We start from the raw sequence: 12,201 nt of genomic DNA on the forward strand, positions 1-12,201 counted from the left end.
GATTCTAGTGCGAGTCCTTTACGAGATATAATATTTTGAAAAGTTCCCACAATGACAGTTGTCTGTGCCATTCGACCCGCATAGTTGCTACGTACGATATTCTTACGTTTGCTTACAGTATGCTTGTGTGTTCCTTGAGTGCACTGCAGCTTGCTAGTCAGTTAGTGTGTGAAAGTCCAGTAAGTAGGTCGTGAGTGGGCGATGGGATTTACCAAAGCGGAAAAAGTCGACGTGCTCATGGTGCGTGCAGAATTTAGGAAGAATGCATTCGTTCCTCGTTCTTGTACGATGTATGCAGCAAGATATCCCAACGGAAATCAACCGTCTCGGCAATTATTTATCACAATTATTTACCAAGATCTTCAATCAGTTACGTGAAAGTGTTAGAGTAATACCTAGAAAATGTGGCATAAGATGGAAAAAATAATGTTCCTGCTGCTGTTACAGTTGATTCGAACGTTAGCTCCCTCACAATCGCACGAGGAAGTGGCATGAGACAGGCAAGTGTCCCACGCTTTCTCCATCGACGTAGCTTCCATACCTATTACAGCTCTCTCCATCAAGAACTTCATGGAAACGATTATGAGGATCGTGTTCTGTACATGGGCATTAAGAGAGTGTGTTCCAGACGTATCATGTATCTTGAAACTTCCTGGTAGATTAAAACAGTGTGCCGGACCGAGTCTCGAACTCGGGACCTTTGCCTTTCACAGGCAAGTGCTTCCGAGTTCGAATCTCGGTCCGGCACACAGGTTTAACCTGCCAGGTAGATTCATATCAGCACACACTCCGCTGAAGAGTGAAAATTTCGCATAATGTATCTTGTTAAGTGATGAAGCCACATTTACCAATCGTGGCCAGGCAAACCGCCGAAACATGCACTATCAGTCGGTTCACAGTCCCCTTTGGATTCGTCATGTGGAACCTCAGCATCCATAGAATGTAAACGTGTCGTGTGAGATAGTGAACAGTCAGCTCATAAGCCCGTTTTTCATAGACAGACTCCTAACTCCACGGATTCTAGACGACGTTACTCTGTAGACTAGGAGGAACATTTGGCCCCAACATCATGGCTGTCTAGCCAATAGTGTACGAAGTACTGCAGCGTATCTTCTCAAATTGTTTTCAAATCGTTTGGATTGGACGCAGATGACCTATAGCTTGGCTGGTCCGCTCCCCGGATTTGACGCCTGCAGACTTTTCCTGTGGGAAAAGCTGAAAGATGCTGTCTACAAGGACTTTCGAGCAACACCTGATGACAGGCAACGACGTATTATTGCCGCCAATTAGGACATCTTCAAAAATGGTTCAAATGGCTCTGAGCACTATGGGACTTAATATCTGAGGGCATCAGTCCCCTAGAACTTAGAACTACTTAAACCTAACTAACCTAAGGACATAACACACATCCATGCCCGAAGCAGGATTCGAACCTGCGACCGTAGCGGTCGCGCGGTTACAGACTGTAGCGTCTAGAACCGCTCGGCCACTACGGCAGGCTGTGTACGCACTGATAACCACATCGTTGAGTGCCCCACAAATTGAGACCATCATCATCAGTATCATCAGGTGCCGAACCAGCAGAAAAGTGCCTCTGGGAGGTGAAGTTGTGAAAGTCTGAATTCTCTAGAAGAGCCGACAGCGAGGGAACACCAGGACACATGTCATAGCCGTCGCCACCGCTGCAGAGAGAACTGTCAGCATCAACATAAATACCCCATCCCTCTCGACAAATCCTGATTGCTGAGTGCTGTTTGCCGACTGTCCAGTGCATAGTCTCAGACTTGGTGTCAGTTGGAGCTATCCAGTGGGAGGGGAGGCTATGGAGCTCGATTGTTTATGAAACGACTAGTCTCGCTGGAGGGAGGCTGCTGTGCCAGGTACAGTGCCAACTTCCGAGGCAACGTTGATGTGTAGTGCAAGCCGCAATTACTATGCAGGCCTGCTGGAGGACTGACCTAACTGATATGGATACTGTCCATCACCCGCCTTCGAGAGGTGGTGGGAGCACTGCAGCTGCTCATCCCGTTCCTGTGTCGGATACCGATGCTGTGTCCTAAATGCTGTGACTTCCGAACAAGACACAGTGAGGTAAAAAGCTCCAGAGTCCGCCAGTGCCCTAGATACTTGTGCGAGTTCCACCAGCGCCACGGACAGCGCTGAGGATGAAGACATCGACTTGAGTACAATCCGCTAATCACCGGACGACAACCGACATAAGCCTACTAGGAAGCAGAAGCGGAGCTCTCACCCACTTGGTGACTTCGACAGGGAACATGTTTAGTGAACTCTTAGTTTCGAGCAGACAGGTCTTGTAAATTGCGTTTGCTATGTACTGTGAAGTATACCTACGATTATTTACGCTTAGCCATAGAGGGACTTTCTTGTGTTATATTGCGTGCAGTATTGCAGACGTCATTACCGGACAAGTCAGAAAGATAAGTAAACCTTTTTAACTCATTTGTGTGGCTTTGTTACCAATTTGTTGGAGTGTTGTAGAACCTTCGTTCTCCTGTTCTGTTACCTGACCCTGGGGCGTAACTGTGTAATAGTGACAGGGAGAAATTGTCTTAGCAGTGTACTGCACCAGAAGCCGTTTCACGAACCTACAAGCTCGGCGTACCGTAGCAGTGGCAGTAAGCGACGAGGCTTTACGCGACGATGGTTTAAAAACTAAACGCGAACAGAGAGCAGACCCCTGTGAGCCAGATGGACAAATAAAATCATTCATATGAAAGACTAATAACGGCAAAAGTTCAATAGAAATAGAAAATTAACCTTCTATTGCATGGTGTTGTCATTTAGCAATAAACCATAAATTCATGTATAACGCTAAGGAAACCACTCGTACATTCATGAGTTGCCGTCTGGCAACACCCACAGGCTGGTTGCATCGAGCTAGTCTGTGTTTGGCGTCGTGATGTTCAAAGAAACAGTTGAAAAGCGATAATCTTTGATGAGGATCAAACATCCGTACACACGCGCGAAAGCAGATGAATGAGTAAATTATTTCTGCCACGTAGATAACATCTAGTTAGATTTATGAAGTTTGTAAAATGATGCTTAATGATATCATAGATTGTTTCCATGTCTCTGTATTAACCCCATAGTTGCCGGCCTGATTTAAGAAACCTGTAATTATTTGTGACATACATAAGAAATAGTTATTTGAATTATACATTTGGAAACACTTGTCAAATAACTAATCCATTGCTGTACATTTTGTTATAGAAACGGACGAGATAAGGAGTAAGGAAATCCAGACAGAAAGATTACAAGCCAAAAACAGCCTCTACTGTGTATTGAACACAAGTTGTGAAACTTTTTGTTGTTACCTTGAACTTTGCAGTACCGAATTCTGCACTGAAAGGTACGAGGCTTATTCCGAAAGTATGGTCTGATCGTCGCGAAATGGAAACCGCTGTGAAAATCCGATAAAGCTTTGCATAGGTGTATTGGACAGTGCCTGTAGAATGCCCGTTTATCGCATTACGTCTGTCTTTTCAGTTCTTTGCGCGCAGGGAACACGTAAAGTTGCCTAGAAAACAGTGTCTCCCGCCAAGTATGATGGGCCGCGAGAGACTTCACCTGACTTGATGCAGCCTACACAACATAACTGTCACGAATTTCCTTCTTCATGACAGTTCTCGGCAGCACTCTGCGGGAGCAATGAAGACGTCCCTGCAGCGTTTTCAGTGGGAAGTGTTTGATCGCCTTCCATACAACTCGGATTTTGCTCCCTCTGATTTTCATCGCTGCTCACATGAACCGCCGTCTATGAAGTCAACGTCTTGGCACAGACAGCAAACTGCAGATCAGCGTAGAGCATCGGCGAAAAGTACAGGTCGCTGCCATCTATGACGAAGGTATTGGAAAGTTGGTACAGCGCTACAACAAATGTCGCAGACATTGCTAGAGGGTGTGGCTAATTATTGCAAATAAAACACTTTTGATTTTCGCTGTGGTTTCCATTTCGTGACCGATCGGACCTTACTTTCGGAATACGCCTCGTACCTGCAGAAGTTTCATTCCAGCAGAGTTGGCAAATAATAATAGTAACACCGTGCAGAATTTAGTTAGCAATAGTAAGACAAACATTTCAGTGACTTTTCGTAATCATAATCATGTACGTAATGGTAATGTTCCATTGGTGAACAGCTCACTACGAGAGTGTTTTCGTAGTTTGCTTAGCCATTGTCGTATATAATTATCATTTAAGTAAAACTAACTTCCATTCAATTGAAATAGATGAATGATATGAATTAGAAGAATTATTTTTAATTTTTATAATTTGAATCGTATTCTGTTAGCAAACGGATTCACTTAGTCGAGCTGCATTAAAGGTCGGAAGATGAGGAAGCTTGGGCTATCGAACCCGCAACCGTACATCAAAGTGCTATAGTGCAAAACATTCTGGACAGGATGTAGGGTACGTTCAATAGATTAGAATTGGCAGGTGTTGTTACCTCAGTGATTAATGAACAAAACCGCACAGCAGCAATTTGAGCAGCAGTTGGCACCACAGTGACACAACTTCAAGGACAGCTTCGAGTCAGATGCCCTTTAGCGTTTATTTCACTGACCCAAGCCACCACCACTTGCGACTTCAGTGGTGCCAAGAGAGTGCTCATTGGAGAGCTAGATGGAGGTCTGCTGTGTTTTCCGATGAACGCTGGTTCTGCTTCTATGCCAGTGATGGCCGTGAGTTGGTTAGGAGGAGGCGAGCTGAGGACCTGCGACCAGTCTACCTGCGTGCTAGACGCAGTGGATCTACACCTGGAGTTGTGGTGTGGTGTGGAATTTCGTATGACAGCAGGAGCACTCTCTTGGTTATCCCACGCAGCCTGACAGCCAATTTGTACCTCAGTCTCATTCGATCCGTTGTGCTGCCGTTCATGAATGGTATTCAAGGGCAAGTTTTCCAGCAGGATAACATTCGTCCATATATCGCTGTTATAAACCACATGCTCTACAGAGTGTCGACATGTTGCCTTGGCCTAATCAATCACCAGATCTGCCTCCACTGGAGCGCATATGGGAGGAACATCATTTGACGACAACTCCATGCACAACCAGCATAACCATCCCTGTATTGGCCGACAAAGTGCAACGGGCATGGAACTCCACCCCACAAATTGACATTCGACACCTGCACGATACAATGCATGCACGTGTGCCTCCTTGAATTCAATATTCTGACGGTTATTACTGTACCAGAATTTCACACTTCCAGCGGTTATCTCGCACTTACAGTAACCTCTAATCTTGCAGTGTTAAATACTTAAATATGTTACCTAGAAAAATGTTTTCCTGAAATTTCAATATACTACATTAATTTACCATCAAGCAAAAATCGCTACCAATCCAAGCAAATTCACAGCGAAGTCGGAACGGTGCTCCGAAATGATTTGTGAGCTACAGGAGTACGCGTTTGCGATATCGTAAAGAAACTGTTAAACGAAGTTGATATTCGTTACGACGACCATTTAGCAAGCTTCAGCAAAGAACTGAAGTTCGCACACCATGAGACATGAGATTTAATTAATTAATTTTACATTTTATTTCTTGTAATATTTCTGTGAACTGAAGCTCGTACACCATGAGACATGAGATTTAATTAATTAATTATACATTTTATTTCTTGTAATATTTCTGTGAATGTGCTTTTAAATCTGTTGTAAGTTGCTGGCGGTATGGTTCTAACTGCTGCACGGAACTCGCTAGTCGCTGTATTAGGGAAGTTGTTTCTTGTGCTTGTAGAGGACAATGGATGATGATTCGTGATTAGTGGTCTTTATCACTTCCATTTCTGTCAAATACGTCGAGGAAAGACTTTCTAACAAGTAACCTTACATTCGATGTTAACAATTCTTATCTTTCAGAAATGATTTTATTGTTACTGCCACTCTGCATTTAATACCCTTTCTACTTCTGTCACCATCAGCTATTTTTATGACTAAATAGCGACTCGTATACTATTCTGAATGTTTCAGTTCCTAATATAATGCCCTCAGCATTTCCTTATTTAATTCGACTACATTGCATTATCCTTGTTTTGCTTCTTTGATGTTCAACTAATAACGCCGCTACGACCCACTATTCTTTAGATCAGCTGCTCTTCCAAGCCCTTTCGGTGCTTGACATAATTACAATGTTGTCAGTAAATCTCATAGTTTTCAGTTCTTCTCCCCGAACCTTAATTTCCTTTCCAAATTTCTCCTTGGCTTTCCGCTGGCTCAATTATTTAAGAACGTTCGGAATAAGCTACAACACAGCCCTTCGACTCTTATAACTGTCGTCTGTTTTCTGTGTAAGTTGTAAATTATCTTTGCTTCCTGTACTTTATCCCTGCTACCTTCAAAATTTCGAATAATGTAGTCTAAAAGGCTTTTCGAAGTGTACCAAACCATAAAAGTTGATTTACCTTTGTTCAACTTAGCTACCAGGATACGTCGTATGGTCAGCATTGTTTCGTGTGTTTCTAAATTTCTCCAGAATCCAAACTGATTTGCACTGAGGTCGGCTCCAGTTAGTTTTTCCATTCTTCTGTACCAATTGTAAGTAGGCTGTTTAGGTTTTTTTATTGGTAACGCCACCTCTGTATGAAAATCACTGGCTGTGCTGTGTGCAGTCCGTGGCTGCTTTGCATTGTTGTAATACTCGCCATTGTAGTGTTAAACAGCGGCTGTGAACAGCGCGTAGCGTTGCGCAGTTGAAGGTGAGCCGCCAGCAGTGGTGGATGTGGGGAGAGAGATGGCGGAGTTTTGAAATTTGTCATGAACTGCTATATTTATATATGATGATATCAAGGTAAATACATTGTTTGTTCTCTATTAATATCTTTCATTTGCTAACTATCCCTATCAGTAGTTAGTGCCTTCCATAGTTTGAATCTTTTATTTAGCTGGCAGTAGTGGCGCTCGCTGTACTGCAGTAGCTTGAGCAGCGAAGATTTTTGTGAGGTAAGTGATTTGTGAAAGGTATAGTTTAATGTTAGTCAGGGCCATTCTTTTGTAGGGAATATTGAAAGTCAGATTGCGTTGCGCTAACAAAATATTGTGTGTCAGTTTAAGCACAGTCACTTGTATAAATTTTTCTAAAGGGGACGTTTCATATGTCGACCCTTAGCCGAGGATACCTCACTGGAATCTTCTGATTTTTTCTTGTAGTTTGTGTAATTAGTGTAGATTTTGTTTATTGCAAGCGCGTAATTGTAGAGATAATCTCCTTTGTAGTTGCAGTCTTTCATTGTTGTACAGTAAAACAGTTGTGGCATGCATGTAGATTTGCACCAAGTATTTCGCAGCTGCAATTAACTAGATATTATTTTCAGTGCTATGTTAATGTGTTCTCTTATTTTTGATCTTCAAATTGTGTTTTTCTGTGTTGTCGTGTGAAATGCTGTGACAATAATGGCGTGTGAAAAACGTAATACTAGGCTCCAAAGTAAACTGAGAAATGACAGTGAAAATGAAAGCAGTGTGTTAGCGCCACCGAGTAATGAATTAACTGATGTTCAAAGTAGTAATTTGGTAATTGTGCATAGGGAAATGGAGCGGGCTGCAAACAATGGTGTAGAGAGTGAAACAGGTAGTGAACAGGGAAGCATTATCGATCGATCGGTCGGCAACAGCTCGCCTCAGGAATCCGAAATGACAGGACACAATTTCGCAAATACTGTAGATTCAGGTTTTGGGTCATCACCGTTTTCTCAAATAAGTCAAGACACATTTTCTGCTTGTCAGAATGTGAATGTTGCCGGTGCAAATGCACTGCCGAAAAGCGTAGAGAAACAGATCCCAGACACTAATACATTATTATTGCAATTAATGCAACAAATGGAACAAAATCAGAGACAAATGGGACAAAATCTTAAAAAGTTAGACACAATGGAACAAAATCAGAGACAAACACAGCAACAGTTAGACACAATGGAACAAAATCTTCGAAAGTTAGATACAGTGGAACAAAATCTTAAAAAGTTAGACACAGTGGAACAAAATCTTAAAAAGTTAGACACAGTGGAACAAAATCTTAAAAAGTTAGACACCACACTTGAACAAACACGTGAAGATTTAACTACTGAGTTACATAACATTGAATCGAAATGTCAAAAAGTCTGTAATGACGTAAAAACACAAATTTGTGAGCATTTTCAACCTATTTTTTCGCGGCATGAAAATGCGTTACAGAATCACTAAGTAGCCATAAAAGAACTGCAAACCATTGTTCATGAAAATCATGAGACCTTGTGGGCTAAAATTGACTCAGTTGCATCTACCGATTCGGTTACGCAACTTGCAATAACTCAGAAAAACTTAAAGGACACAGTAGATTCGATTTCAACACAAATGGACACTCTGAAACTTGGTTCAGAAAAACACACTGAGGAAATGTGTTCACTATCGGAGAAAGTAGCCGAACTTTCGGATCAGGTCACTAACTTATCTACAAAGGTAGATGATGATCTGAATGACACAAGACCTGTAGCCTTCACTGACACAGAAGAGTATGAACAAATTAGAAAATTCGAACAGAATCAAAATCAAATCAATACACAGTACAAAAGAGAAATCCGGGAAGTACAAGTTCAGCTGACACAGATAATACAAGAATTACGTATTTCAGAGGATACTCGTGCCCCAATACGGGAAGAGGGACATAGAAATACGGAACAGCCACAAAATAATAACACAGCGCATTTCGGAAATTATGAAAGAAATTGGCAATGTGCACCGAATTTTGAGATTGAACAGCCGACACGACGTAACAATGACCGACATACGACTCGCCGACATGATGATTTTGACTATAAGCTGTTCATTACTACACGTAAATTCAAAACATTTAAGAATTCCGGCAACGACATTCATCCACAAGCGTGGCTCCATCAATTCTCTCATTGTTTTCCTCCCAACTGGTCATTGGAGCACAGGTTAGAATTTATGTGTGGCTATTTAGAGAATGAACCAGCTGTAAGAATGCGATCGGTCATTCACGATTGTCACAGTGAAGGAGAATTTTACCATGCCTTCCACTCAGCATATTGGTCTCAAGCTACACAAGACCGAGTAAAACATGGCATCATAATGATGAAACATTTCGAACAATCTGAATTCTCCAGTCTTGTGAAATATTTTGAAGACATGTTGCACAAGAATCAGTACCTGTCAAACCCATACAGCCCCTCAGAACTCATCTGCATTTGCTTAATCAAATTACCTGAACATTTACGACGTATTATTTTGGCAGGACGTTGCAAAGACGACATTGAAGCTTTTCAGGGACTGTTACAAGAATTGGAAATTGACACAGACAGTCGCGGGATGCGAAAACAGGAAAACAATCACTACAGGTCACATCCGTCACAATTCCGTGACAACAGAAATAATAAATGGACACGACAAGGCTACTCTCACAACACAAATCGTGACCAAAACAGACACCACCCTTATGACAACCGTTGGCAGAATAATAGTTACAGAGAAATATCGCATTTCCGTAGTAATGACTATCACAGAGACAATCAGAGAAACAGACAATATGGGAACCAAAACAATTATTATCAAGGGAGGCAGAATAACTTCAGACGCAACAGTTCGGCGCACAGTCACGATTCAGGGAGAAATTCTCCACCACGTGACGGACAAGGAAGAAACTACAGAATCTACCGACATGACGACAGACGATATATTCGTAACGACAGACCTGAATTTCATCAGAACTGGCGGGATTCTAACAGAGCTGGGCCCTCTCGGCAAGGCGAATTTGTAGAAGTTAGGTCTCCTAATCCCAATAACAACGTGCGCCAACAAAGAGACAGACAATGACTCGCACAGCAGGCAGCCGCATGCGCCCGCTGGCTCTGAGAAAAATAACATAGACGCTAACCTTGAGAAAAATTTTAGCATTCCTTACCGACGTATAAAACATGACAATTGCGTTTCAGTTGAAAGTCTGCGTACTAGGAAGAGTAAAGGTTTACACCACATTTCACATGTAAAACCGTTTATTGAAAGATAATCTGCTTTTTAACTTTGTCATTGCCATAAAACTTTTCACTTTACATTACTAGTATGCTTGTCAGACTTAGAATCTGTTAACATGCAACAATGTTTGAAGTTAAATATCCAGTCAAGAACCAAGAGAACTTATTGAAACAGAAATGACGAATGCATTGTTATAGTGAACAGACGTCACAGTGTTATTGTGTGTGTACATTCTTGCTTGTTAGTTGCACGATTATGGAACGACTATAAGGCTTACATACTTAGAACATTTACCAGTACTGCTAATGAGATTTTAATGCAACATTTTGGTTTACTTGAAAATATATTCTGGATTTAAAGTACTTTCAGTGAGATACCAGATGGCACAGTGGTTAGTTTATGTGACAGCTACACGATTTTATCACGACGCTACTAATGAGTGACAATTTACAATGTTGCTTTTGCAGTGTTTCTGTTTTTATATCTGCACAGTTTTCTGTTTTATTCTGGAAAGTAAAACAGGTTTTAGTAGTAACTTTTGTGGTATAGCTACAATGAGACTGCCTTTTCCGTAGCACAACAATACGTTACAGCACAGTACTTTCCTCATCACGGCAATAAGCGTAATAACTAAGACATTTATACGCAAAGCATTTCACTTTTGTGTATTATGAGGTAAGTACATTGACTTCTGCAGAACTTAGCTTTCGGAGGACGATAACTACGACACTTCCACACAGATTATGTTGCAACAAGACGCACATTTAGCGCTACAGTACACGTATTTGAGTGATTAATTTTGTACTTAAAACATTTATTTTTAAAGATTTTTGAATTACAAAGAAAGTTTTCCGTGATACATTTCATTCCATTGCTGTAATCTGTAACACCTGAGGGTATAATTACATTAATCCTCAGGGGGGTGCACGCTTACTTTGTGTACCATGTGTGTGGCAACCACAGGGAACCCTAACTAATATGGTATTTGCTTATACAACTTTACACATCGGTACCATATTTCTCTAACACACAAATTACACAGCTATCTGATCATGTAACTGAGAGATAAACTTTTTTTATTACATCGGTGACAGATGTTTACGCAATACAGAGTTGGGTAACTTCACACTTATGAAACTGTATTTTGTTTGTACTTTGTAAACTGTTCATATTTTTTCGGAACCATTGTGATACTATGAGAGCTTTGAATGATAGATTTGGTAAGGGAGCATGATTTTAAAGTACGTTTGAGGCAGATGACACTATTGAAATGACCAGAGAATTTTTTTTAGGTTTTGAAATTATTGCAGAAAGCTACGACGTTTTTGAGATTTGACTGAGGTGTTATGATGTTATTATTACAATGACGATGTGTACTATGCTGTTGAGATATGTTTATGATCAATAAGATGATGCTACCGTATATGAGGAATAAGAAGTATGTTGGAAACCAAGAATCGTACTTTAAGAGTTATGAAATGTGTGTAAATGCGTGAATGTATCACAATGCCGGCGAAAATTTTTTTGGACACTTATATTTATAGGATTTTGTTTCTACAGATTTGCAACGCTAATTCTTGACCTGTGAAATATTTTTATGTGAGACTGTCACTGCAGTGGAAACTGCTGTCGTAAATATTTCCGTAAGAAAGTTAAGTGACCAACTACACGTAATGCGTCGCGGGCGCCCACCTGGGCGACAGCCGCCCGAAAAAAAAAAAAAAAAAAAAGCCATTAGCCTTTCAGCGGCACAGGTAGAAAAAAAAAGGGAGGCCATTGTCCGCGCTATTGACATTTCCTTGTTGAAAGCATACTGTGGAGGTCGTAATTTATGATATTTACTGAAATGCCTAATGAAACGATGAGAAACATTTCACGGCTATTGTCTTGCTAGTTGAGAAAAATGCCATATGGCTTGCTTTATGTACTTATTTACACATTTTGTTTAATATTAAGTTTCTAGCTGCACTGCAGCATTGGTTAAAATAAAATTTAATGTATGTACTAATATAGTTATTTTATGCCTACAGATCCAGTCAATAAGAAATTTATGATCTACTTCCAAGAAAACGAGGGCACATAAATATACATTTCCTTTCACAAGAATTGCATAAATAATTTCTTTACGATTTGGTAACTTATCTGCTAGTGCAAGTTCACGTGATGCATCACTCTAGTGTTAAGATGTGACATAGGTATTAGACATGGCCAT

Source organism: Schistocerca americana, chromosome 5, assembly GCF_021461395.2.
Source record: "Schistocerca americana isolate TAMUIC-IGC-003095 chromosome 5, iqSchAmer2.1, whole genome shotgun sequence".
In the NCBI taxonomy this organism is placed as follows: Eukaryota; Metazoa; Arthropoda; class Insecta; order Orthoptera; family Acrididae; genus Schistocerca; species Schistocerca americana.